The sequence below is a fragment of the Xiphophorus maculatus genome, chromosome 18 (genome assembly GCF_002775205.1).
Source record: "Xiphophorus maculatus strain JP 163 A chromosome 18, X_maculatus-5.0-male, whole genome shotgun sequence".
NCBI lineage: Eukaryota > Metazoa > Chordata > Actinopteri > Cyprinodontiformes > Poeciliidae > Xiphophorus > Xiphophorus maculatus.
Window position 1 is genome coordinate 4,969,711 of NC_036460.1, and position 26,634 is coordinate 4,996,344.

Consider the following 26,634-nt stretch of genomic DNA (forward strand, 5'->3'; position numbering starts at 1 on the left):
ACTTAGCAACCCAATCTGAATTCCAACATGTTTGGTCAGCTGGTTTTACCGCTGTGCATTGGCTGCTGGAAAAGATCAATTTAAGTGATTTCTTGATCCTTTTCTGTAATGTTATATTTTTTATGTCTTGTTTTATTTCCATCTTTTTTTTTGTAGTTTTTCTTATCAGGATGTCATGAAATGTGTCAAGCTAAGCTTAAATTTCAAAACAAACCTGTAGAGAAAACCTTTCTCAAGATTTACAGAGAAGAAGCTGAAGAATTAAAATGCATCCTGTGTCACAGCTTTGTGAAAATAAAAACGTTTTGAGGTGGAATCATTCATAATCTCAACATTTTTATTAAAAAGGCATGAAAAAAACCCAAGGAAATGTGCCCCACTGTAGAAGCGTGTCATCCTAACCTCCCTGTGGAGCATCATTACAGAAATAAGCAAAGGAAGGAGTGGATTTGTGGAGAGAGCTGTGTGTAAACCCTGATGGACTCTGGAGGATTTAGCTCTGCTGATCGACTGTTTGCAGGCTGCTCGGTCAGCAGCAGGCTGAAATGTGGTTCAGGCCTTAAGTAATTGGTTCTGCTGGAAGCTCTGACTGATGGACCCTCTGCTCTGGTCTCCACTCAGGATTCAGTCATCGGGTTACCACAGACGGCGCCAAACATGATGAAATCCATGTTTGGATATTAAAGGAAGCTATTTTTGCTATTTTACATCATGTTATAATGTTATTCCCTCATCAAAAGTGTTTCCTCACACAGCAGTCCTCCCAAACTCGGCTCCTTCAGACTAGCCAGCAGCAATTAGGAAACACCAGATGGAACTGCGCATCTTCTCAGCTCATCCTACAAACTAACTTTTCAGTTCAAAGTTCCTAAGAAAAAATGTAAGCAAACGGCAAAATGAGGACCATTGTTGTGATTACTTCCTGAAATCAGAGGGTCGGAAAGAGCAGGAGCTTCTTAAAGAGACAGAGACACGATGTCATACTTACTAAATATGTAGAAACAGACAAAGGCTAACTAGATATTTAGTTTAAATTAAATATTTATTTTCCAAACTAAACATTTAATTTTTAAACTATATATTTCATAAGCTAAACATTTAGCATGACAAATAAATATTTGGTTGCTACCTAAATATTTAGCTAGCAGCTACATATTTATCTAGAAATCTATATATTTAAACATTTAGTTGGGAATTAAACATTTAACCTGTGAATTTCATATTTTGGAACTCTGAGATGTTTCCTAAATTTCAGTTAAATATAGAAAATGCCAACTATAAATAACTATCCTGGCAAATTTTGTGGCGCCCCCTGTAGCTGGCGCCTTTGTGCGTGCATAAATGCATACCCAGTTTTTGCAGCACTGCTGACCTCCATCTACTCTTAATCCTCCCTTCTCCTCTCCTGACTCCTCAACCATCCGCGTCCCCGAGAACAGCCGCGCTCCTCCTCACCCCGCCCGCCTGCGCGCTCTGAGTGCGTGTGCGTGTGTGTGTGTGAATGTGTGTGTTTGCTGCTGGGAGCGAGTCGAGCAGCGGAGGACACTTTCCCCTCTTCATCTCTTTCACTCCAACATGCTCACTGCTTCGGCTGCGGACTGGCTCTAGACCACACGGTAAGAAGCTTCTCCTTTTTGCGCATTGTTTTTTTTTTTTGGTTGGGTACAGGTGCGCGTTTTTGTTGTGCGCACTCCATGCGGGCATCCCTGGCTGCTGATTCTGGGCCATGTGGAGCTGCTCTGCTCCTCGGGAGTGCTGCTGCTGCTGCTGCTACGTTGATCTGGGATGGATCACAATGAAACATCAGCGGTTGTTTGTTGGGGGTTTTGCGCTCCGAGCGCAACCTTGTCCCGCCGTTTACGAACTTTAAGGAGCGGGAGTGAAACCTTTAAGGTTGCTGTTGGGTTTTTTTGTGTGTGTTTTGCTCGCTTTGTGGTGCTTATATCCGGTTTAATTTGCGCTCTGCTCCCTGAGGAGGTCGGTGCACGGAGCGGGAGAGCGGTGTCCGAGGATCAGAACCAAACTCTGGGTTCTGCTCGGGAAGGAGATAAACTCAGCCAGTCTGATATAAAAACAAAATCACAGTAAGTTTGGTGAAAACACGCAGCATCCCGGATGGTTTTGGTGGAGCTGCTTCCTGATTGGAGTAAAACTCAGATTTCATTGATGCGCCTCTTGGAGGAAAGGTTGGCATAAAAAAAAACAAAAAAAAAAAAAAGATTTTGAAGATAAATCCTCCCTCTGATTTGATGTATTTAGCATCTTTGCCATCAGAAACCTCCTTTGTGTTCCAGTGGATCTGCTCAGACTTCCCATCCGAACAGCTCCATAAAACTGCCATTTTCCCTCATGTTATTTATATTTTCATGTTATTATATTTTACACAAAATAATCCACTTTCACTCAGTGCTGTTCACTGCATCTCATGTCACACTTTAAAAGCGACGCATTTCGCTGAATCGGCAGCTCTGAGGTGTGTTTTGGTTCGTGGTGCAGGGCTGCAGGGAGGAACAAGCTGCATGAAGTGTGACTGTAGTTTCAATGAGGAGTCTGCGGCTGCAGCAGCATGCTTTAGAGGGGATCCTCCTGTTCGCAGAAGCTGCAGCGGGGCTTCCCTGGGCTGTTTCTGCTGTTGAGGGCTTCCCCAGCAGCAGATGCAGTGTGTTTTGCTGTTAAAGTCCTGATCAGACTCGATTCTTTCTGCTCTGCTGGGATGACTGATGTTTCCTCTTTATGTCAGTTTCTTTGTCATTCAACAACACGATGCTCTGGATTCACTGTTTGCAGATTGATGCTTGCCTCCTCAACATATTTATTGTTTTATGAGCCATATCCAATTACTGCTCTACTTTATATATCGTCTGTTGGATTATTTATTACATCCCCTCTTCCCTGTCTCTCCTCCATTATCTCCTCTGCCCATCTGCTGTAAAAGAGAAAGCCCCCATGTTTTCTGCTTCCTTTAACCTGTGTTGATACCTTTGGGGGTTTCTGGTTAGCTCTTTCATCGCTGCCCCCTCCTCACACTCCCAGATTTAAATATGACACTGGGGAAAAGCTCAGGCAAACCCACATCCCCTTAAAGCGCCTGCCTGGTAGCTATGACAGAGCAGAGAGCGGTTATGTAACATTTATCAACTCTAATTTACATCTTATCTGTTGCTTGACTTCCTTTTCCACGTGATTAAGTTAGGTTAGGCCTCTTAAAACTGTTTATAGGGCGTGCCGTGGAGGCCTTGAGTCCTCTACGCGGCCGCCGCGGGTTCGACTCCCGGACCCGACAATATTTGCCGCATGTCTTTCCCCCTTCCTGTCAGCCTACTTTCGTATAAGGGACACTGGAGCCCACAAAATACCCCCTTGGAGGGGTTTAAAAGAAACTGTTTATAGCTAGCGTAGCTAATTTTCGTCTTTGCTAGCATATTTTGCTAACTTTGAAAACGTTTCGCGCAGTAAGCTTCCCCTGAGGTTTCCCATATAAATAATAAATCGCTAATGTTTTTGTAAAAATTTCATTTGTTCAACAACGTTTTTGGCTGTCCACTGTTAAGTTCAAGTAGTTATATATTTATGCTCTTATTTTGAAGGGGCCTCTATTTCGTTTGCATCTACGTCACTTAATCACCTTGAGGCGCCATGATGGACGTCGGGAGAATTGAATTGCGATTATTTATCTCAAAATATCTTCTATGACTTCACTGGGTTAAAAAAATGGTCACAACTACTAATTATGACGATTCAAAATTATATTTTTAGATATCTGAACTGAGAATTAAGCCCAGTTTGTTAAGCCCTATTGAGCTGTCCAAACAGTTGCCTGAAGAATTTGTTTTGCAAAGAAAATTGTTAGAAAATCCCACAATGTGAAAAGAATCCTGCAGTCTAGGATTTAAGGGGAATGCAAAATTTTGTGACCTTGAAGACGGCTTCAAAAATCGGCTAATAATTTCGTAATTAATTATTTTCTAAAAACCTCATGAACATAAGAAAGGCTTTGTAAAAGCTAAAAGTTACAGTGTCAACCTATATTAAATGCTGAAAATTGAGCATTTTCAAAAATCTTTTTTATTGTTTAAAATTTCGAAATGCTACATAAATCTGGCATGTTTGGTTAGAATGTTAATTAAGTAAATCTGAAACAGAAAAGCCGTCTAATTAAATACATCTCTAATTTATTTGGCGATGCATTAAAATGAATTTTGACTGGTCAAAATTACAGTTCCAGATTTCTCTAATTTAGTCATCATTTGCTTTCAAAATATCTGTTATTTAATTTACCCTTGTTGAATCTATACATCTAAATTTACATCTAAGATATGTTAATTGAAATTATGACAAGTCATAAAACCTGAAATATCTCAAAAACACAAAATCTTACCAAGTAATTTTGTTTGAAGTTTTTTGTCCAAATATTTTAGTACTCCTGAAATGAGACAAAACTGACTTACAAGTAACTTTTCAGCAAGAAATAGGAGCTTGTTTTAAGTCAATTATTCCATAATATTGACGGAAAAGTTCAAGTTCCACTGGCGGATTATTTAATTTATAGCAAGACATTTTTCCCATGTTACAAGTAAAATAATCTGCCACTAGAATTAGCAATTTTTCATCATTATTAACACTAGAATGGCTAGAGTTAGTCCACTTTGACGTATACCTATATCGGCTTCGATAGTCCAACTGGCCTGAAGGATTTTCTCTAGCAGGTGCTTTTGTTCTGTAAATAGGGCCATTACCTTATCAGTACCCTGGTAATGGCCTCAACGCATCTCACAGTTGCACAATAGACTTAGACTTCGACTTCGACTGACTTTGTTGTCATTTTCAATGCACAGGGTGTATAAAGAACGAAATTTCGTTGCATACGGCTCAGGATAATGTTTGAAGTTCCAATGTTGTGAGTAAAATAAAAGTCTGATGGCAAGTAGGAAAAAGCTGTTTCGGAACCAGGTGGGCCTGCACCGGATGCTGCAGAACCTCTTTCCAGAGGGCAGCAGGGAGAACAGTCCATGGTGGGGGTGTGAGGGGTCACTGATGATGTTTCGGCCTCAGGACACGCATCCTGCATCGATGGTTGACCTGACACTTCGCCCTTTTGCCTGAGCTGGGTGTGGAAGGTTGTTGCCGAAGCAGTTTCTCCTTGTGTGCCTTCTTCTCACTCACATGAGAGTTACCGAACTCTTTTGCAAGCTCAACCAGGAAGTCCACCCGTCTCTCCTGCACCCCAATGCATGCCTGATAAAGCACATGTGCATTCAGTGCTGCCATGTCAATCATGTTTGCCAGGTTTGCTGACCAGCTGTCACATAGTGATGGAACCTCGGTCACCCCCCGCAAGATAATGACTGAAATAAATGCCATTAGTTCTTGTGAACTAAATAGGTGAAGCAGTCACCTATTTATCCTCCACAGCACAAAAGGCTGCATGCAAATTTGCATGTGCAAAGTCTCCCAGATTTCTTTTGCTTACACTTTTTGCATGATTTTTTTGAGGTGGATCAACACAATTAATTTGGTTAGTTTATTTCTAAACTGTCATGTTATACCCTCTTAGCTTTATTTCAAAGAGAAACATTACTAATTTCTTTTAGAAAAACCTTTGCATATTTTTTGAAACAGATTCTATGTTTTGCAAACTCTATGTACATTTGGCAAAATGACCTGGATAATGCAGCACAACATCATGGATCAGCTGCAAAAGGTCACATCTCTCCAAAAACACTTCATGTATGCTTCAAAACTAAACTGAAGAGCACTACCTACAGGAGACCTGATCTCCTGCTGGTATCATAGATACCCACCCCCAACATGGACTATTCACATTCCTACCTTCTGGCCTGACGGTCAACGACCACATTTACAATTGAAGAAGGGATGCTAATTTGAGCCATCAGAGTCGTCAGGGTGGACTCCGGCCTATTGGCCCTGCTGAGCCGATATGGGAAGGACTCGAAAACTGTATCATCCTAGTAGCAATTATTGACTTAAAACAAGCGTCTATTTCTTGCTGAAAAGTTACTTCTAAGTGAGTTTTGTCTTATTTCAGGTTTACTAAGATATTTGCGCTAGAAACCAGAAGAAAGTTACTTAGTAAAATTTTGGGGTTTTTTTGCAGTAATTTGACTTTTTGACTAGTCATAGTTTAATTGTTCATCTGAAACATGTTTCAGATAGTAATTAATTGTAGATATCTTGAATTGAACACTTTATGCAACTTAATAGTAAATTTGACATTATTTATTCTAGTCAGAATGTAATTGGAGATATCTTAGTTAACAAATATGACTAATCTTAAACCAATTTCAGATACCTGGAATGTAAACTGATTTTATGTTAAAACGGCCTGCCATACACAATATGGGCGTCAAACTCCAGCTCTGTAAGTTTTAGATGTTTTTTCTGCTTTAATCCACACAAATCAAATAATATTATCATCAACCAGAGTCTGCTGAGGATTCAACCATTTGGTTCAGGTGTGTTAGAAAACACTGGTCCCAGTTTCTGTTTTTCTAAACACATTCATCCAACCTGAAAGGTTTATTTTCTCCACAGGGATTTTTCATTTTATGCCACATCAAACACATCAAACTAATAATAAAAAAACAACATATCAAAGTGACAGTGATTCTCTGTGGGTTTATTCTGCTCACTGTTTTGTCCTCTTCCTTGTCTCTGGTCTTGATTGATCTCTGGGGACATTAGCACAGCGTTTCTTCCTCTGTGGCTCCTTAGTTACAGAAATGATGTGGATGGCTGTCTTTCTGAGAGGAGCAGCGTCGCAGTATCTTAACCTCACCGGGGGGATTGGCTCTTTTTCTGAAGGACAGATAGTTGCCTTTTGCTAATGTGGGAGTCCTGCAGCGAGATCGCTCCATTTGTTTGGTGAAAACCTCAGAAAATAAAGAGCAACAGGAATCTGGAGGAGGGTTTCCAGCGCGTGCCTCGCTGGGGTTTTGTGATGAACAGATAAATAAAAGCCTCCAGGACTTAAATGAGGACGTTTTACAGCATCTAAAAACATCAGAATGGATTATCTTCTGGATCATCAGATCTGGAGTTTGTCCTAAACCAGAGATCATAACTCCAGAGACCGCTCCAAAAGCAGGAAGTGGACTAGATGTCAGGGCATTCTGGGTAAATACAACCAAAACAAATGCATTAGCCTAGCGCTAGCGGGAGAAATGTCTCATGGTTTTTATCAAAAGGCAAATCCTCCAACCACTAAAATCTGACGCCACTCCATTATTGTCTAGATTTCATGAAGAAAGAAGCTGTGGTCAGTGTCTTCTTTATTATTATGTAGAGAAACTCCCATTAGGTTTTCCAGGAAACTCCTTCTAGCTTATAAATGATAAATTATGGAGTATCTATAATTATCTTGCAACCCAGAAAAGGAATTAGAACAAAGTTAGAATCCAGAGGAACTCGCCTCACGATCTTAGATCCACATTATCAGAACAGGAATCCTGAGAAAACCCCTACTAGTTTATAAATTACTGACTACTTATTCTTAAACATGGGGAACTAATATGTAGTTTTATATTTTTTCTTCTTTTGCTCTTTCCTTTGGTTTGTGTTTCCTTCTAATTCATGTAAAGCACTTTGAACTGCCTTGTTGCTGAAAATGTGCTACGTAAATAAAAAACTTTCAGAGGTTTTTGTGTCGTTTCCTTCAGTGGTTCTTGGTGCAGCGCCTCCACAGGCCAGGAGGGGAACAGGTTGCTCAAAGGGTTTGGTTGGTTTTCTCCTTAATGTGCCGAGTCCTAATAATGACCTGATTATTTGAATCGAATGTGATTTCACATTGTGCTTTTTTACAAGCGGACTCCGTCAACAAGGCCACGTTGGTAGCGATCATTGCTCCCATTGGACAGAAAGCAATGATCCACATCAGGAGCATTTTAACATGTACAGAACTTCTTTTTGAAGTTGTGGCACTTTTTATTTCGCCGTGATCTTTCAGATGGAGAGGAAACATTGCCTTTTAATAGTTCACTATCACCTTTATTGTTTCTCCTGAACCGATGATGTTTTGGTGAGAGCGACTTTGTGGGGAGCAGACTCAGCCAACCCTGAGGCGTTTCTCTGCAGAGGGATTGGTGTGTGTTTGACCTTCCTCAGGCACCTGCTTGCTGGTTTTTTTGTTTCTATCTTTAAGAAATTTCTGTTTGTGTTTACTGCCAGACTTATTGAGTGGTTTGGTTGAAACGTGACGTTGTCTTTGAGGGTCAGGTGGTGAGATGCATCTGCTGAAGTCATGTTTAAGAGAAGAAAGCCTTTTTTCTGGTTTCATTTCCCTCTCAGAATTTGTGCCATCGCTACAGGCTGCCTTCCTGAGAAAGGGAAAGATGTGTTGCTGTGACCCTGATCTCATCTTTTGACTGCTGGACGCTGTGTTATTGAAATGTAAAAGTTTAGAGATGAAAGTTGTACCACAGATGATCTAATGAAACTTTTAGTGGAGCTTTGTGGAAATAGTAGCGGAATGGAGAATTTGTGCTTTTTTCAGAAATTCGGTATTAGGGCTGAAACAATTAATCGAATCAATCGTGATTAATCGATTACTGAAATAATCGGCAACTAAGTAGTTGATTAATCATTAACTGGAGAATACAGACTCAAAAAATTGGCATTTACTGAACAGTAATTGTGACAAAACTGTGCAAATACACATATTTTGCATTTACGATGAAAAAACATATTTTTCTGTAAATATGTTTCACCCAGAACTCCTCAAGTTTCAGTTTAAGTTTAGATTCTGCAAAAATAAAAAAATAAATCTACCATTAAGCACCTTTAGCTAACCAATTATTAATCAAAAAATAATTAACAGATTAGTAAACAGTATTTTTTAGCTTCAGATGCAAATGACCAATCATTATTGTATTTAAGACCATATTGTTTTTGTTTTCTTATTCAAAAAAGTAATTGAATTATTTGCTTATTTGCATCTTTTAATGTATTTTAAATATTGTGTAAAAAAAAAAAAAACACGATTAATTAAATGAAAAATCTGAAAAATATGCAAATTTCTTCTTTTTTCTTTGATTAACAAATTAATTTTCAAAACAAATATGGACATTTCTGAGTTTCAAAAGTTAAAAAATTTTCTACTTTTAAACTTGTAAGTTTATTCTAGAAATTAACAGAATTTATAGAAATTTGTAAGTTTTTTCTAGAAAATTTCTCAGTTTAATTTAAAAATATCGTCTTTTTTTGGCAGAAATTTTCTCCATTTTGTCTAATGCACAATGGCTCTAATACGCCGTTGTAGAGAAGAAAGTTTTTCTTTTAAATTTTTATCAGAAATGATTTTGGTGATTCTGACTGACCTAAAACAAGAAACGTTTAATCCGATTTAACTTCAGTCAGTGAGAAAAATTGTTTTCTTTTTATTAGTTGTCTGAAAATATCTGGTCCAACAATAAATAACATTTTCAAATTTACTCTTTTAATCAAGCGTTAGACTGAACATAAAGTATTTTCCAGGACTTTATGCAGAAATTAAGCTATTTCCAAACTAATTGTGACTGAATAATTTCTGAGGATTTGTGCGCCTGTGTGAACCCCGGCAGCGCTCCTCATGATGCGCAGCAGACATGCAGGCGAGGAGCCGCTGCAGCAGCGCTGCATCATTTATGAGGCGATAATGGTGGAGCTGCAACGACCGCCTGCCGAGAAGCGTCTGAGCGGCTCCTCCGCCATCAAATCCCACTCTGCTACCATCAACATCACATGTCAACACACACACACTCACGCACGCCCACATACACACCTGGGCGCTCTGTAAATAATCTCTCTCTGCTTTCTGTGCCATTATTATGTTACATAACCAGAGGAACTGCAAACCGTTTCTGCTGATGTTTGAGTCTTTCCATTCTCCAGCTTCCTTCCTCCACTTTTATAAACATTTCGCTGAACTCTCAGTGAAATGTCCTGTAATCTTTTTTATTCCCAGTGAAATAATGATATATTTATGTAGAGATTATTATTTTTTGTCTTGATCACTGCAGTACCAAACAAATATGTCAATTATTTTCGATTTTTTTTTCTGATTTTCCATAGATTTACACTGGAAACAGTAACAAGATTAACATAAAGCATAAAACAATCTTCACCTTTTTGCAAAAAGATACTTTTAATCGTTACTACATTAAAAAATCTGGACTTTTGATGCATTAAAAAGAAAGTGAGACATTTTCTAAGCTCCATAAACCCTTTTATTCTGACCTAAATATGAATTTTTGAATACATTTAAACAATGTATTAATATTATTGAAATACTCTGGTTGACCACATATTTTTCTATAGTTTCATAAACCACACTCAGGACTGATTACGTCCAGATGGATAAATAAACCCCGCTAACAACATTAAGTAGGCTAAAACATCCAATGCTACTAGTCAAATGTGACATAATTTGATTTCTGTGTGAACGGTTTACGATCCCAAAGCGCTCCGAAGACGATGCCGCCCGGCAGCGCTCTGTTTACGGCAGTTTAATGTCCGCCACCGTCAACGGATGGATTTTAAAGTTATTCAGAGCCGACAGTATCAGTACGAGACCGTAGCAAGACGAAGGAAGCCGATAACCTCAACATTAACACCCAGAATTAGGTAGTAACTAGTTACATTTACTCACATTTACTTGAGTAACTTTTTTTGAAAAAAAATTACTTTTAGGAGTATTTTTAGTACACTGTACTTTTTACTTTCACTTGAGTAATTTTATTATAAATTATTTGTACTCTTACTTGAGTAAAATTTCTGGATTTTCATCTTTTTCAAATGAAAAAGTCAAATTATAGTGCAAATAATGTAACTTTGCCTCCTAGTAGAGTATCTTATTTAGGCTGTGAAGTGTTGATAAGCAGCTTTAGCCTCTTTTCTCCATTTTCCTGCGCTTGCCTGCTGCAGCTGTTCCATATTCCCTCTGATTCGGTTCACCTGTTTTCCCCCATCGCTCTATTTGCTGGATTCTTCTTCTGGTCTCTTCCTGTCGTCTCTGTCAGTCAGTCTTCTTCATGAAACCTTCTTTGGTTCATTAGTGCCTCCCTGCCTTTATTTGGTACCTGAAAACACCAAACATGACAGTAAATGATCACCAATCCACTCATGACGTTTCCACTCTGCTGTTCAAGATGTGCCAGCTCCTTGTATGGTGAGCAATTCCCACAAACTGCCGCCGTTGTTCTGCGTCCGTAACAAATTATGTTTACGCCAGTTCATTCCTTTTGGGCTCCTGCTGAAATGTTTTATTTAGTGAGTATAGATTGAAAACAGGTGTCTTAATTTATTCAAAATAAAAAAAGGTATTCATCATTACTTAATGGTTCCCTGTAATGGAAAACAGCGGCTATGCCTGCTTAACGCTTGCAAACCCAATGAATTATTAGTGGATGAATTATAAATCCAATCCAGCCACACAATGAAGCCTCCAGATTTTTAGTCTTTTAAGCATCACAAATCCTCCTCAGTATTTATACCTCAAATATGTAAGTAAATTAGTCCACCTGTGTCAGTTTTAAACTCTCATACTCATTAATTATAGGAACTAGAGCAAACTGCTGGTTGCTCAGCAGCTGGATGGTGTCTCCATTTGATTTGCAGTTTCCTCTGATCGCTGTTGAAGATTTGCTTGGATAAATTTAATCTCCAGAGGTTTGTTTTGGCTCCGGGTTCAGCGGCGGCTCTGTGGTCTGTCTTCAGGGCTACAGGGGGCGTGAAACCTCTGGAGGCCAGCTCACAGCCAGCATCTTGTTTAGCCGCAGGTTCTATCACTGGAAGTATGTTTTCAATTTCTTTGTTGTCATCCTCATCTATTCAGCTTTACTCAGTCATCCTTTGATCTTGCTTTTTCCTGGTTTCATTCAGTTCAACTGTTTTTCTTAGTTTTTTTCATTTTTTACCACTTAAACTGCAAAGAAATGTGTTGATATTATTGAAATACTGTGACTAACCAAATTATTTAGTCTAGTTTCACAAAAATACAAAGTCCTACGTAGTGTTTTTGGTCTAGTTTCTAGTGCAAATTTCTTGAAATACGACAAAAACAACTTATAAGTACGTTTTCAGCAAAATAGGAGCTTGTTTTAAATTAATAATTTCTTAATATTGATGAAAAGTTCTGGTTTCATTGGCAGATTATCATTATAATTTTTCTGCTAGTATAATTAGTGAAATGTACTCGCTGCTAAATGTTATAATGGCGGAGAAACAACTTACTGTTACAGGAAACCCATTTATCCGCCGCCATCGGTGGCTATGCTAACTAGCTTAGCATTTACAACAAACTATGCTACTAGGTTCTTCTTCTTGATTTTTATTGGCGGTTGGGAAAAACCGTTACGCAGGCATTACCGCCACCTACCGGTATGGAATGTGGACTACGTGACAGAAAACAAATAAAACAAAAATATAGGTTGTGCTAGCTGCATAGTAGGAGAGCGCTAAGGCCCGTTTCCTGGCTCCTCTTCTTCTTTTGTTTTATTTTATTTCCTAGTTGGCACTGGGAGATTTTATGTCTCATACTCCCTCGACATGGTGACAGTTTCAACAAATATGTAAAAAAAGTATTTTTATGAAATAAAAGTTACATAAAATTATATTACAATATTAAATAAAAACAAATATATTTCTTTGGTCACTGATGTCTACAGAGCAGCATTCATTGTTGACCATATTAGTTTTATTTCATTCGTACTTCTGTATTGTTTTCTTCTGATTTCTATTTCTTTTTCATCTTTTACCTCCTATTTTGTCCTCTTTTCTGTCGTTATCCTCTAACATCTCTTCCTTTTGGTTCACTCTTAATTTTCTCTCTGCAGTAATCTCCTCTCCGTTCCCACACTCCACTCCTCCGCCTGTCGGAGCTATCTGTCATCCTGTGATCCGAGGTGCTGCAGCAGTGTTGGAGGGCTCTTGTGTGGGCAGGTTCATGCTGGATCAGCTCCAAGTGCACCGCAGGTTAGAAGAACAGGGAATCCACAACTCCGAGTTCATAATATAGCAATTTATTTTCAAACCTCTCTTAACAGGCAGATTTGACTTGATGTCAGATTAAAATTAACTCCTCATTTGATTCAAATCCTCAGACTAAAATATTTTGTAGATTTTTTTTTTCAACCTGCATATTAACTCGGTGAGAATAAATTAGTTTTTAGGGCTGCGATAAAAATCCCTGTCTGTCTAGATGTGTGGATGTCCAGCAGCAACGGTTTTATAGATCTGTCTATAAATCTGGCTGAAGATTGGAGTTATAAACAAAGGGCCAAATCAAGGTGCTGCAATGTGATTAAAACTCTTAAAATCAAGCAGTAAAAGTTTAAATTATTTCCTGACTTAGACAGGAAACCAGTTTCTGCTGCTTTGGTTTTTCCAGCTGCTGCATTTTGTTCAAAACCTGAAGTGCATTAATTGAGAAAAACATTTTACTGGCAGCTAATTCTGTCTATCTAAAGAGCAGGTGGCTGCGTTGATGCCTCATCAAAAATACTTCCAATGTAACAAAACATTTGGAAGATGCTGCTTTATAATGGAAAGATTTACATTTTGAATGTTTTTGTACTTCCATTTGGGCTTCTACTGCTTCTAAAAAAGACCATGAACTTAAAAAAAACAGGCATTTTTTTAAGTTCATGTTTTTTTAGTTACTGGAAAATGAGCCGTTTTAAAAAATCAGCAGACACTGCCGTGTTACCTAGCAACCCCAGTAGAGTTCCAGCCCGTTACCTAGCAACTCAATCTGAGTGTCAACATGTTTGGTCAGCAGGTTTTACTGCTGTATGCATTACAGAGTCCATCCAATCAAAATGTAAAGCTGGTGTACCGGTCACAGTTTGTAATAATAATGTGGTATGCAATGATTTGAAATCCTAAAACAGAGTCTATACACTGTGCAGCTTTAGTAAAGTCCTTTCTTCCACTGTGGGATTAGATGCTGAATGACTGAATGCTGCTGGAGTCGCAGGCTGCATGGTGGGGTCTGAATCCTGATTGGATGCTTGATGAGCCTAATCAGAACATGCTGAAGTAAATGGCGCACCACAGATCACTCACGTTTTGGTCTCTGTAATGTTGCATTCACACCAGTCATTTAGTACACTTTGATCCAACTCCAGTCCGTTTGCTTAGAAAGTCTGGTTCGGCTGGTGAGGTGTGAATGCTAAGCTAACTCTGGTCCGCCTACAAACCTCAATCTGGATTCAGTTGAAGTGAACTCCGAATGTGTTTGTGAACGCCAAGTGGGCCAGAGACCGCTCCAAAAGGAGGACGTGGACTACAGCACAGTGCATTCTGGGTAAATTCAAACAAAACAAACGCATTAGCCTAGCGCTAGCAGTAAAATGACTTGTGGTTTTTAGCCAAAGACCAAAGAGAAATCCTCTAACCGATAAAATCTGACTCTTCCAGTTTTGTTTCCCTTTGATGAAGGAAGTTGCCAGTGTTTTCTTCAGAGGTTTTTCTTTCAGTGGCTGTTGGTGCAGCGCCCCCACAGGCGAGGAGGTGAACAGGTTTTTCAAAGGCTTTGGTTTGACTCAGAGCAGAGAGAAAGAGAACCACAGCGGCTGAACAAATATTACAACTTTGGTTCCAAACAAACCAAATCTACTGGATGGAAAGGTGTGACAACAAACTAAATTTCCCTCACGTATGAGTGTGATGGTTCTGTCATGGAAATCTTGACAGAACCGTTTGTGGACTTGAATTACTAAATTAATTCAAGTCCACAAATTTCCTGGAATTAGCATCATAACATGAAGAGCTGCTACTGTATTTCATTTAAATTTGAATAAAATCTGGTACCAGTTGCTAATTTCTGTTTTTAGTTAATCACAAAACATGTAGATATTAATGTTTCTCTTTTAAATACTTAAAAATCCACTGAAGCAAACTGAAGTTACCAAAATGATTCTGACAGAACATCTCTGAACCTCCCACTCATCACCGTCGGGCAGTTAGAATCAAAATCTGCCTCCTCGCTCCTCAAGCTGCTCCAGTCCGCCACTTTTCTCAGCTTTTGATTGGCAGGAAGTAAATGTTTTCCTGGAGGATCATCAGGAGACGAAGAGACATCAGCAGTTTGTTGAAGATATTCAGGATCTGCTGCTTTAGGAAGCCAGGATCCGACAGAAACATTGAATTAATCCAAGTTTGTTTGGAGATTCCCGTTTTACTGCTGTTGGATGTTGACGGGCGGTGTCCATCTTGGACAGGCAGTTGGAGCGCGGCGCCGGCGTCGGACGTCACACTGGTCCACCCCACAGGTTCACCCACACAGCCACTGGTCCGAGTCCAGGATGTGTCCCACCAGCTGTCCTCTGATTGGCTGGCGTCCTGGCGTCGCTGTGGGTGTGTTACATCCTCGTCCATCAGACCAAACGCTTTCTGGTTCACATCTCGACGCCTCGGCTCAGACTCTCTGAGGCCTGCAGCTTTTAATTATCTGAGCACCGAGATCTGGCAAGTTGAGAGGAAATTCTGCAGATTTTTCATTTAACCACTTAAGACTGCTTCTTACAATATTTGAAATGCATTAAGAGATCCAAATAAACATTTCAGTTCCCTTTTTAAAAAAGAAAATAAACATTTTATTGCTTAAAATGCACCAGCAGCATTACTTTAGATTTTTTTTGTAGCAAAGGCTGCATCTGCAGCTAACGTGAAAAACTCGGGCCTTTCTGCTGGACTTAACATCAATAAAGTGTAATAATCTGGTGATTATGTGTTTGATTAACTGATTTCTAATTGTATAGAAAAAGATGCTTAACAAATTTGAACCGGGTGAAACCAAAACTGCTGCTTGACGAGTTCTGGGTTCAACATATCCACATTTCCTTTTCATCTTAAATGCAAAATGTTTATATTGATTTAAAGTTCTGACTTAATTTAGAATAGAATAGAATAGAATAGAATAGAAGTACTTTATTCATCCCAGCAGGGAAATTACTTCGCAGTTACAGCAATTTCTGCTCTGACTGTGTTGTTGACAGTTTTTAAGTTTCACGGCGTCAGATCACAAAACTCTGAACTTAATCTCAGAACGCTTCTGATTTGAGCTGAAAAGCTGAGCTTTCCTATCAGGTCCAATTGTTTCAACTTTAACTTGACTGAATTTTATAGACTAAAACCAACAATCAGTCTGTCAGTGAATACTCTTCCTCCTCTTCATCAGTTCTGCTCCTGTCTTTAAAATTAAACCGAGTTGTTGTCTCAAACATCAGAAGTCGAGTTGCAGCGTTTAAAATGTCATCCCACCTCCGCACACGGTGACCTCACTGAACCGGTCAATGATCTCATTAAACCGCCGGTGATTAGTCAGAGAGAAGCTGCAGCTGCGTGTGTGTGTGTGTGTTTGGATTTATAATGTGTGTGTTCAGGTTGGCAGCACCGAGACGCTCAACAGTCTGATGCTGCAGTCCGTCTGCGCCAAGCAGCTGCTGCAGTTTGGTTTAATCCGTGTAAAACAAAATCACTTTAGTTTCTGCTGGATGCCGCAAAGTGAGGGTCGGGACTCTTAAGAGAACTTGGAATGTCCTAGAGTTTCTATGTTTTATCGACTTCACCTCAACGTTTAAAACTCGTAAGAATCTTTTTTGATCCGGCTTCAGAGCTGAGAGAAGCTTTTAAACGTGAGCTAAACCGCAGCATTACTGTTTCTGTACAATGATTAGTGTTTGCTGGTGTGAAAGCCACATGGTTAGTAAAATCCTTTGTGACTGATGCAAACCCATCATGTGGAACAAGCTCACGTAACGTCTACATCTGCAACACAATCATGAACAACAACGGAGGGAGGAGAGAGACGCTTTCTAGCTGGAAACTCCGTCACTGTTTTGAGTTTGTCGACTAAAAATTACAATATTAAAACAAAGTTTCAACCAACATTTAGGCTGTTTTCTGTCCTGATAATCCAGTAGATTTGGGACCAAAGTGGCAGCATCTGTTCCATTTCCAGCTGCGGTTCGTTTTGTCAAACCAACCAAACCCTTTGAGCAACTTGTACCCCTCCTCGCCTGTGGGGGCTCTGTACCAAGAACCATTGAAGAAAACAACATGAAACCTCTGAAGACAACTCTGAGCGCAACTTCCTTCTTCGCCAAATGGAAACACAGATTGAGTGGAACCAGATTTCAGCGCTAGGAGGATTTCTCTTTTGTCTTTGGCTAAACACTATGACCCATTTCTCCTGCTAGCGTTAGACTAACATGCTTGTTTTGGTTGCATTTACCCAGAATGCTTTAGTTCTGGGTAAATACAACCTGTAGTTCACTTCCTGTTTTTGGAGCGTTCTCTGGTCTGCTTAGTGTTCACATACTGATTCAAACTAAACCAGAGTTCACTTCAACTGAACCGAGACTGAGGTTTGTAGGACCAGAGTTAGCATAGCCTTCACACTTCACCACCCGAACCGGACTTTTTAGATAAATGGACTGGAATTGGATTGAAGCGGACTAAACTGGGCCAGTGTGAATGCAGCCTCAAACAAATGATACCTCAAACCGTTTTCCTTAATAATGAGAAACGAGAAGCTTTCAATGCCAGTAATCTTGACTTTTCTCCAGTTACTGCTCTGACAGAACTATTCATATTTGAGTAAGCTTTTGTCTTTTTATCCTGGAGGGATATGTGAGGGTCTTCCTCAGAAACAATGAGGTGCTGGGTTCACATAAGGCCATTCGATCCCTGACTCGCAGTGATAAATGCGTGGCTGTGAGTGTCAGCTGGATTCGTGGTTGTTTTGTGTTGTTGGTGTTGTGTTTCTTATCTGACAGGCTGCCTGCGCCATGTCTGGCTGCTTCGCCTGATAACTGGCTGCTGTTGCTGCTCTTTTAACAGGCCCATTCACAGATACACCCGTCTCATCTCACTCCGAATGCGACTCCGTTAGCGAGTGGTTCAGATGAAAATCTGGGAAGCCAAAAGGGACATTTATCAAATCTGAGTGATGAATATGTTTGAGTTGCAGCCCTCTGGGGTATGAGGGCTTGCTGCTGTCTTTTCTGTTTAGTGTCGAAAACAAAACACAAGTGGCTTTCAACTAACGGTTCAACGATATGAATGATAAAGATTTTAAAAGATTAGGTTTTTTGTTTCAGATAAGGTGAATTTTATAGCTTGTTCTTACTGATTCGAGTAATGGCTCCTCTAGCTCTGATCAGGATTGTTTTTTATCAGTAAACCCTCAGTCACACGTGTCAAACTCGAGGCTTATGGGCCAAATCTGGCCCGTCGTAGCTTTTTATGTGGCCCTCTAGTTTCCAGAGGAACACATAAATAGAACCTTCAAAATATTTTGCTTTTAAGATATTATTTTGTTAATATAATTTGAACTGAAGTTACTGCTTTCGCAATAGCTTCCGGTAAATTCAGCACTGGTTGACAATTAGTGCTTTAGCATTGGCAGAACTAAAGTTGACAATTAGTGCTTTAGCATTGGCAGAACTAAAGTTGACAATTAGTGCTTTAGCATTGGCAGAACTAAAGTTGACAATTAGTGCTTTTGGTAGAATAACAAATGTTTTTCATTAGTGCTTTAGCATTAGCAGAGCTAATATTTCTGATTAGTGCTTCAAGTTTTGGGAAATTAACCTGGGATCTAGAAAAGTAACTTTAAGGTTTACAGAAAGTAATCTATAGGTTCTTGGAAAATAGACCCGTATGTTTTGGAAAGTAACCTGTAATTGTGCTAGAAGGTGATCTGCATGTTTCTATAGACTGTATTATTTATTCCAGTTTTTGTTGTGATAAATCCATCACGCGTTTTTTGCGTAAATCATGTGAAGTGTGATGGTGATAAAAGAGCAACATCCATCACCAGCCTGAAGCTGGAACTGACTCTAATATGTTGTCAGTCGGGTCCCAAAAAGCAGTTTATAGCTGAGTCTTTATTGTTTCACAGTCGCTGTCACAGCCTGAGATGAAACTGGAGATCAAACCCAAAAATCATCAAAGCTGATGAGGTTAGATAAACAAAATGTCGCTCAGATCTAAACCTGAGCTGTGATCCACTGCAGTCGCAATTCAGATGTCTGTCTCCCTCTCTAAGAATCGCTGCTGTTCTTCATTCGAAACCACTTACAAATGAGACTGAAATGATTAATCGGTCAACTAACTTACAAATCGATTAATCGCTAACTGGAGGACACATTTGCTGAAAGAACAACACACTCAGAAGCAGTAATTAAGACAAAACTGGAAAAAGATAACTGTATATTTTGCACTTAAGATCAAATAAACTTTTCTTTCACTGTACATTTGTTATACCCAGACTCCTCAAGTGGCAGTGTTAGCTTCACCTGGTTCAAACTCTTTAAGAAAAGTTCCTGTCCAATTATTAAACACTTAATTTATATTTACAAAAAATCTCCATATCAGCCCTTTACTTAATTGACATTAAGTGAAGTAGAGAGAGCTGAACTTTCCTCACGTTGATGTTAAAATAGTTTTTAGCTACAGATGCATCTTTTTCTACAAATGATAGAGATAAAACTTTATTTTCTAATTTAGAAAAACAAATTGAATTGTTTATTTGCATCTTTTAATGTATTTCTTATATTCTATAAAACAGGCTTAAGCGTTTAAGTGAAAAATGTACAGAACCTATCATTTTTAATTGATTAATCATCAGAATAATTGATTAATCGTCAGAAAAAGCTACAGAATAATCTAGAACTGGAATAGTCATTAGTTGCAGCCCTAGGTGTGTGTTTCCTGGCCTGTGTTTAGAGTTGTTTTGATATGTGAATAACCTTCAAGGATCCTGCGACCAGCATTTAATGGACCATGAAGGTAGAATAAATGAAATGCCAACAACAAATGAAAACGACGTGGAAGGAGAAGAAGCATGAAAGAAACGAAATGGGCTTCACGGGAACATGCAGCCTGTGTGACGAGAGACGGGGACTGTCGTGGCTGTAATTACAGCGGGCGACTTAAATGAGGAGAGTGTGAAGCCGCTCATCGCGTCGAGGCGACGAGGAGCAGGAGGCCGACGGCTCCATTTCACAGCCATTAACACGCGGCTGCCTGGACTGTCATAACGGAGACCTGCTGAGACGATTCCAGTTGAAAGCAGAGGAGCTTCCCGCTTCTCCACAGGCTCCTCGTTCACCAAGAACATCCAGAGTACTCTGATTACCGACCTGGAGAACGCCCAGCAGGGGAGTGGGAGCAAACGCCTCAGGAAATGTTGATACAGATTTTTATTTTGGACTAAAACCAGATTTTAAGGCTGCACAGTTAAAGATAACTAAATATTGCAGCTGAAATCTGAGAAATTCAACTTCAGGGGTCAGTGGTAGAATATCTGATGTTCAACGTCAGTAGGACTGAAACGATTAATCCGATTAATCGCAGTGAATCGGTCAGGTCAATACCTGTCAACTAATCAATTAATCATCAACTTACGAACTCAAAAAAGGCATTTGCTGAAAGAACAACAGACTCAAAACAGTAATTAAGCCAAAACGGTGCAAAAAATATGCACATAAATTGCATCTAATCTGGTTGAATAACAGATTGAAACCGTCTAGCTGGGTGAGTCGTGGGAGTAAAGGCCTCAGGAAATGTTTATATGCAGCTATATTTTGGATTCAGACTACACAAAGAAATGTGACAAAATATTGCAACTGAAATCTGAGAAATTCAACTTCAGGGGTCAGCTGTAGAATATCTGATGTTCAACAATGTCAGTGGGGCTGAAACGATTAATCCGATTAATCGTGACGAATTGAAATAACTGTCAACTAATGTAGTAATCGATTAACCATCAACTGGTGAAAACAGACTCAAAAAAATACATATATTGCTATATCTGATGGATAAATAACCCGAATAACAGATTATCTTTGTATATATTTATTCAACAATTCAGCAGCAAAAAACAATTAAAACTAAAAAAATGTTTGTTTTTTGATTTCCTATCTGATTGGACAATCACCAATCAAACCATCCAATCAGATAACAGATGTTTTTGATGTAAATTTTCATAGATATTGAAAATATTTCACTTCCATTATATCCACCTAATCGGAGACTTGGAAAATCATTTTACCAGGAAACGCATCTCTTCCTGGATCCGACTGAACCACTAGAACCCGGCTTCAGGTGGAAATGAGGGAGTGCTAGCTTTGAGTTGAACTTCTGTTTCTGAGTCAGATTGGGGATCAGGTTCTTGTTCAGGACTGATGGAATAAAGATGGAGGAGCAGATTGGTTCGGCCTCTGCCGTGATTCATCCTGATGTTCTACTCGGTGTGAGTTTGACACCGCGGCCAGGGTGGGCCTGAAACGAGCGGCTGGAATCAGAGGGAGGAAGTCAGAGCTGTGGGTAAAATCTGTGGATGTGTCACCGGCCAGTCATCTATGGGGAGAAGCAGGATCTGGGGATCTGGACTCATCTCCAGGATGAACTGGAATGTGTTACTTTAGACAAGGAAGTCTGACAGTAAAGCAGTGACCTCTAATCTCACTGCCACCCAATTCTTAAAGGGGCGGCGTCATGTAAAAGTTCTCAATCCAATGCTATTAAAAATGTTTGTAAAGGCTTAACGGAGAAACGTTGAGATGACTTCCTGAATGAGTGGTCTTAAAGAGACAGGGGCCCAATTACAAGCCGCTGAAGTACTAAGTCAAATTTCTTTTATCTCAAATTTGATGCAACATTTTCATAACAAATGAAGACAAATGGACCCTTGATTATGTTATCAAATGGTGCTAAATACTTAATACTGCGCCTTTAAAAAACCCCATGGATGAATGGATTTATTGTCCTATTACCCTTTTGGCAATGCAAAAGTTTATACGCACTTTGAGCTTGATGTCCTGTGTCTGCTGAGACATTTTTGCAGCAAACCTAAAGATTTTGTGTTTTTCTCTGCAAAAACATAAAATTTCATCTAGTTTCTAGTGCAAATATTTTAGTACACTTGAAATAAGATAAAACTATCTTACAATAAACTTTTCAGAAAGATATAGCAGCTTGTTTTAAGTCAGCTAATCCTTCATTTTGATGGAAATGTAGTAGTTTTACTGGTAGATTATTTCACTAATAAAATGGGAAAATAATATAAGGGAAATATATGCCATGTTTCCACCTTCGCTGTCTGTCGGATCAGTTCAGAGTTCCGTTGTTGGCTGGTTTCCAGTAAACAGTGCATATTTAAAGACCAGTCCGTTACCTAGCAACCTCAGTGAAACTCGAGCATGTTTGGTTCTGGTTTCAGACATGTTGTACAATGGCTGCTGGAAAAGACAGATGTTTTGTGGTTGACTCACCATCCAGAAACCGCTTGCTGCATTCTTGTTGTGTTTTACAGGAAGTTCCACTTCTGCTTTTCAAAGATGTACAGTTGTATAATTGCGCATCTGTTTGCAGCTATTTTCATGTGCGAGTGTAAAGTGAGTTGGGGGCCAGCAGCAGCTGATTTAGACTTAATGCAACAGAGGCTCTAAAACGGTTCAAAATAGGGAGAATAAATTTTGATTATCCAAGAATATTCTGTGGAAAAATGTAATGAAGATGTTTTGTATAGGCCATAGGCTATCCTAACCTGCTCTAGGAAGTGTCTAGGTCACTGTTAAAGCAATGCATGTTTCTTCTGACCCAAACTGGAGCTTTGGGAACCGGTTTACTCTTCTGTTAGTGCTGGGACTGAAGGGAGTCTACATCTGGGACTGAAAATTGTGGGTTTGACCAAGTTTCTGTGTCTGGTTGGAGTGGAAGGACGAGCTGTTTCTGGATGACCGGCGCTTCCTGCAGCCTCTCTGCGTAATCTGAAGCAAACACGAGGAATGGAAAAGAAACAATTGGCTCCTGTATCCGGGTTCCTGCTGTTTTCCCTCTGTGCTGCACTGAGGCTTTGATCGTTCTCACAGTGTGACACTCGCTCCAAGTGTTCAGTAAACTGTTTAAAACAACAGAAAAACTGCTGATTTTTTAATTCCAGGTAGTTAAGATTGAGTTGTTCAGCTGGAATTAAAATGATAAGACTCAGTGCAGTTTTGCAGATTTTTATGGCCTTGCAGGAACTTAGTATTGCCTCAGTGATTCGACTTTATTAAATTTTACTCTTCATATCAGCGTTTCTTGTTTTCACCTCCTACTAATTTATGTTGCATCATAAAATATGTGCAAACTGGAACATTTTGAAAAGGGACATTTACTTTGCAGTAATTCAACAATCCTCAGAGCCAAACAACAGCGAAGTACAGTCCTGTGCAAAACTCTTAAACCAGTCCAGCCAAAAGCTAGACTGGTTTTGGCTGGACAGAACCAGTAGTTCTGTCCTGATACACTGCCTGGCCAAGAAAAAAGTCGCCACCTGGAGTTAACTAAGCAAATAGGTACAAGCCTCCTATTGGATAAGTACTGCATAGGCGATTATCTTTCAGCTGGCAACAAGTTATTTAACCCCAGCTGATGCAATGAGTAACTCCTCAAAGACACATCCTGTGGCGCAGTTTGATTGACAGCGCTAAGACCCGCCTCCTATCTCTGATTGGTTGTTTCTAGTTAGCACTGGGAGAAAAGTACAGGAACTTGACACAGTATCAATCCAAAACCAAGTAAGTACAATCACCAATACTGATACATTTTATGATTTAAGTTTGGTATTTCATCAAACTTCTGGTCTGTAGATGTTTTTACTTTGAATTATGGAATTATTATTAACCCTTTAATGATATATTTACATTATTTACAGAAAGCAAAACAAGGTTTTGTGCATTTTTCCTAAATTAAATAGCAAAACTGCAGATTTATTCAGCATGTCTCACGTCAATAATGTAAAAGTCTGGACGTGCGACATGGACGTTCAGACTGCATAGTTCCCACAAGTCTGAACCGGAAGTGATCCACACCATCTTAGTAGGCAAGAGCATGCGCAATTCATAGCGGACCCATGGCTTCAGACCAAAGAAAAACCTTGACCATGGCTGCTGTCGGGATCGAGCCGAATGAGACGGAGAGGGAAAACATGTCGGAGGATGTGGACAAGCCGCCTGCCATCTCATACTGCGATATATTTCACTGCTTAATGCGCACGAAGAGTCTGAACAACATGGAGGGGCTTCAGCTGAAATCAACGGATGCATACAATCAATGTTTAAACGGCTTTGCAAAGGACGTACAAACTCTTCGTGTAAATTACAAGGTTCTGGTGGCTGGCAGAGTGAGTACATGTAGCAACAAACACGTACACCGCCTTGGCTAGCAGCTAAAAGCTACATTAGCTATGCTAATTTAGCTAGTTCGACGGTAAATATCACTGATATTTATGTTGGCATTACACAGAGGTGTGTTGTGTAGAGTACTCAAAAACTGTGATCGAGTAATATTTGTAATGTACTTATATTGTTTATAAGCTAGGGAGAGTTAGTTCTAAAGTGTGACTTGTTTATTGTTGCCATAGCGACTGTTAGTTACGCATTTCACGGACGTGTGACGTCACATGATAACTAGGTATTGGGTCGTTCAGACCGCCATGAACGACATCAGATTTGTATTTCATGTCTGTTGTACAAAATGAGAGATATTTCGAGATTTGATCGACGTTATTTACATTTAAATGAAAACGGCAGTTTCCATAAAACGCCACCATATTTTTTTCTTTCCAGTATTTTCTTCCAGTCGTGTTGTGGCGACCCGCCGTTGTGTGGGGAGGCCTCTGAGAGCGCTGCGTGTTTTCCCTTTTCTTTCATTCCTCTCAGGCTCCCACTTGTTTTCTCCTCCACTCCTCCATCCGTCATCCCTCGCTTCCTCGCGGCTCGTCACGCGCAGCTCTTTGTTTCATGGCTGACACTGAACGGCACTCAGCCACTCTCTTCACCTCTCATCATTCACACACACACACACACACACACACACACACACACACACACACACACAACACATTCTCATTTATGTTGCTTAAATGAATCCCTTTGATTTTATTACGTGGAAACAAAATGTTTCTGTCAGCTTTTAGTATTTTAAGAGTTGATCTTCGACCGTTTCATCTGTTCTCCATTTTGTGTCTATAAACAAACCATTAGATCTCACTTTGTTTTTATAGTTAAGTATTTCTCATGATTTATAGAGGTAAACTGCTTTAAAAAGTCCCTAAAGCAGGTATGATTTGAGTGTATTATTATTGTTTTTTTATATTAACTTTGGTTCCATTGGGATCAGTTGACTCTAATGAAATATGACTGATTATTATCAAACCAACATGAATATTTAGGCAGCATAAAGCAGCAAAAAGGGGATATATTAATAAAACTTTATTATTCTAACTTGGGATGTACCAATATCCCAAGTTACCAATATAATAAATTGGACCTAATCTAAATTTAGACAGAACTATTGGACTTTTCTCTTATTTCTCTGAGCACATTATTGGATTTTTCTATCAAAAAGGTAAAAATGCAATTTTGTAAAACGTTTTGCATTCATCTTTTAGGTAAATGATTCAGTTAGCATTTGAGCGTTGGCTGCATTATTGCTTAATGTGACTTTTAATCTGTTCAGATGATTAAATTACCTCAGGATGGCAAGAATTTCAATCCGAATCATGTCCAGGACTAATAAATGGAGCTTTTTCCATTTAGTCAAGAAGCAACACAGGATAAAACAAGCTGAACTGAATTATTCATATTGCGGCTACAAATCAAGAGTTTGTGACAAAAACAAAACTCAAAAAGTGTGTAAATCAGAGTTCAGAAGCAGAAAGTGTCGGGCGGCTGAGGCGTCGGGTTTGTTTGTTTATTAAGCTGAGAGAAGTTTACATGAGGTGAGACGAAGCGTGATGCAGGAAATCGCCAGAGGACCGCAGATCCTCTCTGCTCACCGTGAAACCTGACAGCTGGTGGAGGCGGGACTCACCGAGGCCCAAACCAGACTTTGAGTTTTATATTTAGCTTTACTTAACATTTTAACCACACAGGAAGTGGGACATAAAACCTTATTCATCATTTTCCCCCACTGGTTATCAAGTAGCAGCTGCTTAGCAGAGACTAAACATTTTAACTTGATAGTTGAAAGGTCAAAGGTGAATCCTATTTACAGAACAAACCTTATTGGTTTTGGACGTTTTTGACCCGATTGGCTTTGGGACTGTCGAATATTTATCCGTCCCCATTTTTAAATGACCTTTTATTTAGAAACTCTTAGACATTCTGGGTGGATAAACTGCATTTGTAGTGTTACACTGTAAAAAATGAGCAGCAATATTTTGGTTTGTTTATCCTATTATAAGTTATATTTTCACCTAGTTATTCATACATTTATAAATGTCATAGTTTCAAACTAAACATTTAATTCACAAACTTCCTAGATAAATATTGAGTTGGGAGGCTAAGTATAAATAAAACTAAAATAAAGGCTAAATATTTGCAGTGTTTGTCATTTTGTTTTTCTTGTTAAGGAGATCTTGGATCTCAATGAGACGACCTGCATTAAAAAAATAACTTGCAAACTAAATGTTTAGCTCCAAATTAAATATTTAGTTTCTTAGCTAAATACCTAGATATTTCATACTAAATATGTATGTTTAGTTCCAAATATTTATTTAAACTAAACATATAATTTCCAAAAAACATTTCACTCAAACATCTATAATTAGGTAATATGAAAATTAGTCAACAGCAGAGTTTA

At 39.2% G+C, this 26,634-nt stretch overlaps 1 protein-coding gene across 2 annotated transcripts in view; it reads left to right on the forward strand.

Moving 5' to 3' along the window:
* The first annotated feature begins 1,469 nt into the window (after positions 1–1,469).
* The window catches only part of LOC102224098 (sodium/calcium exchanger 2-like), a 98,189-nt gene continuing 73,024 nt past the window's right edge, over positions 1,470–26,634 (forward strand). For both annotated transcript variants that reach the window (XM_023351601.1, XM_023351602.1), the window contains exon 1: positions 1,470–1,616. The gene's annotated coding sequence lies outside the window, so the exon portion shown is untranslated. The remainder of the gene's footprint in view (positions 1,617–26,634) is intronic.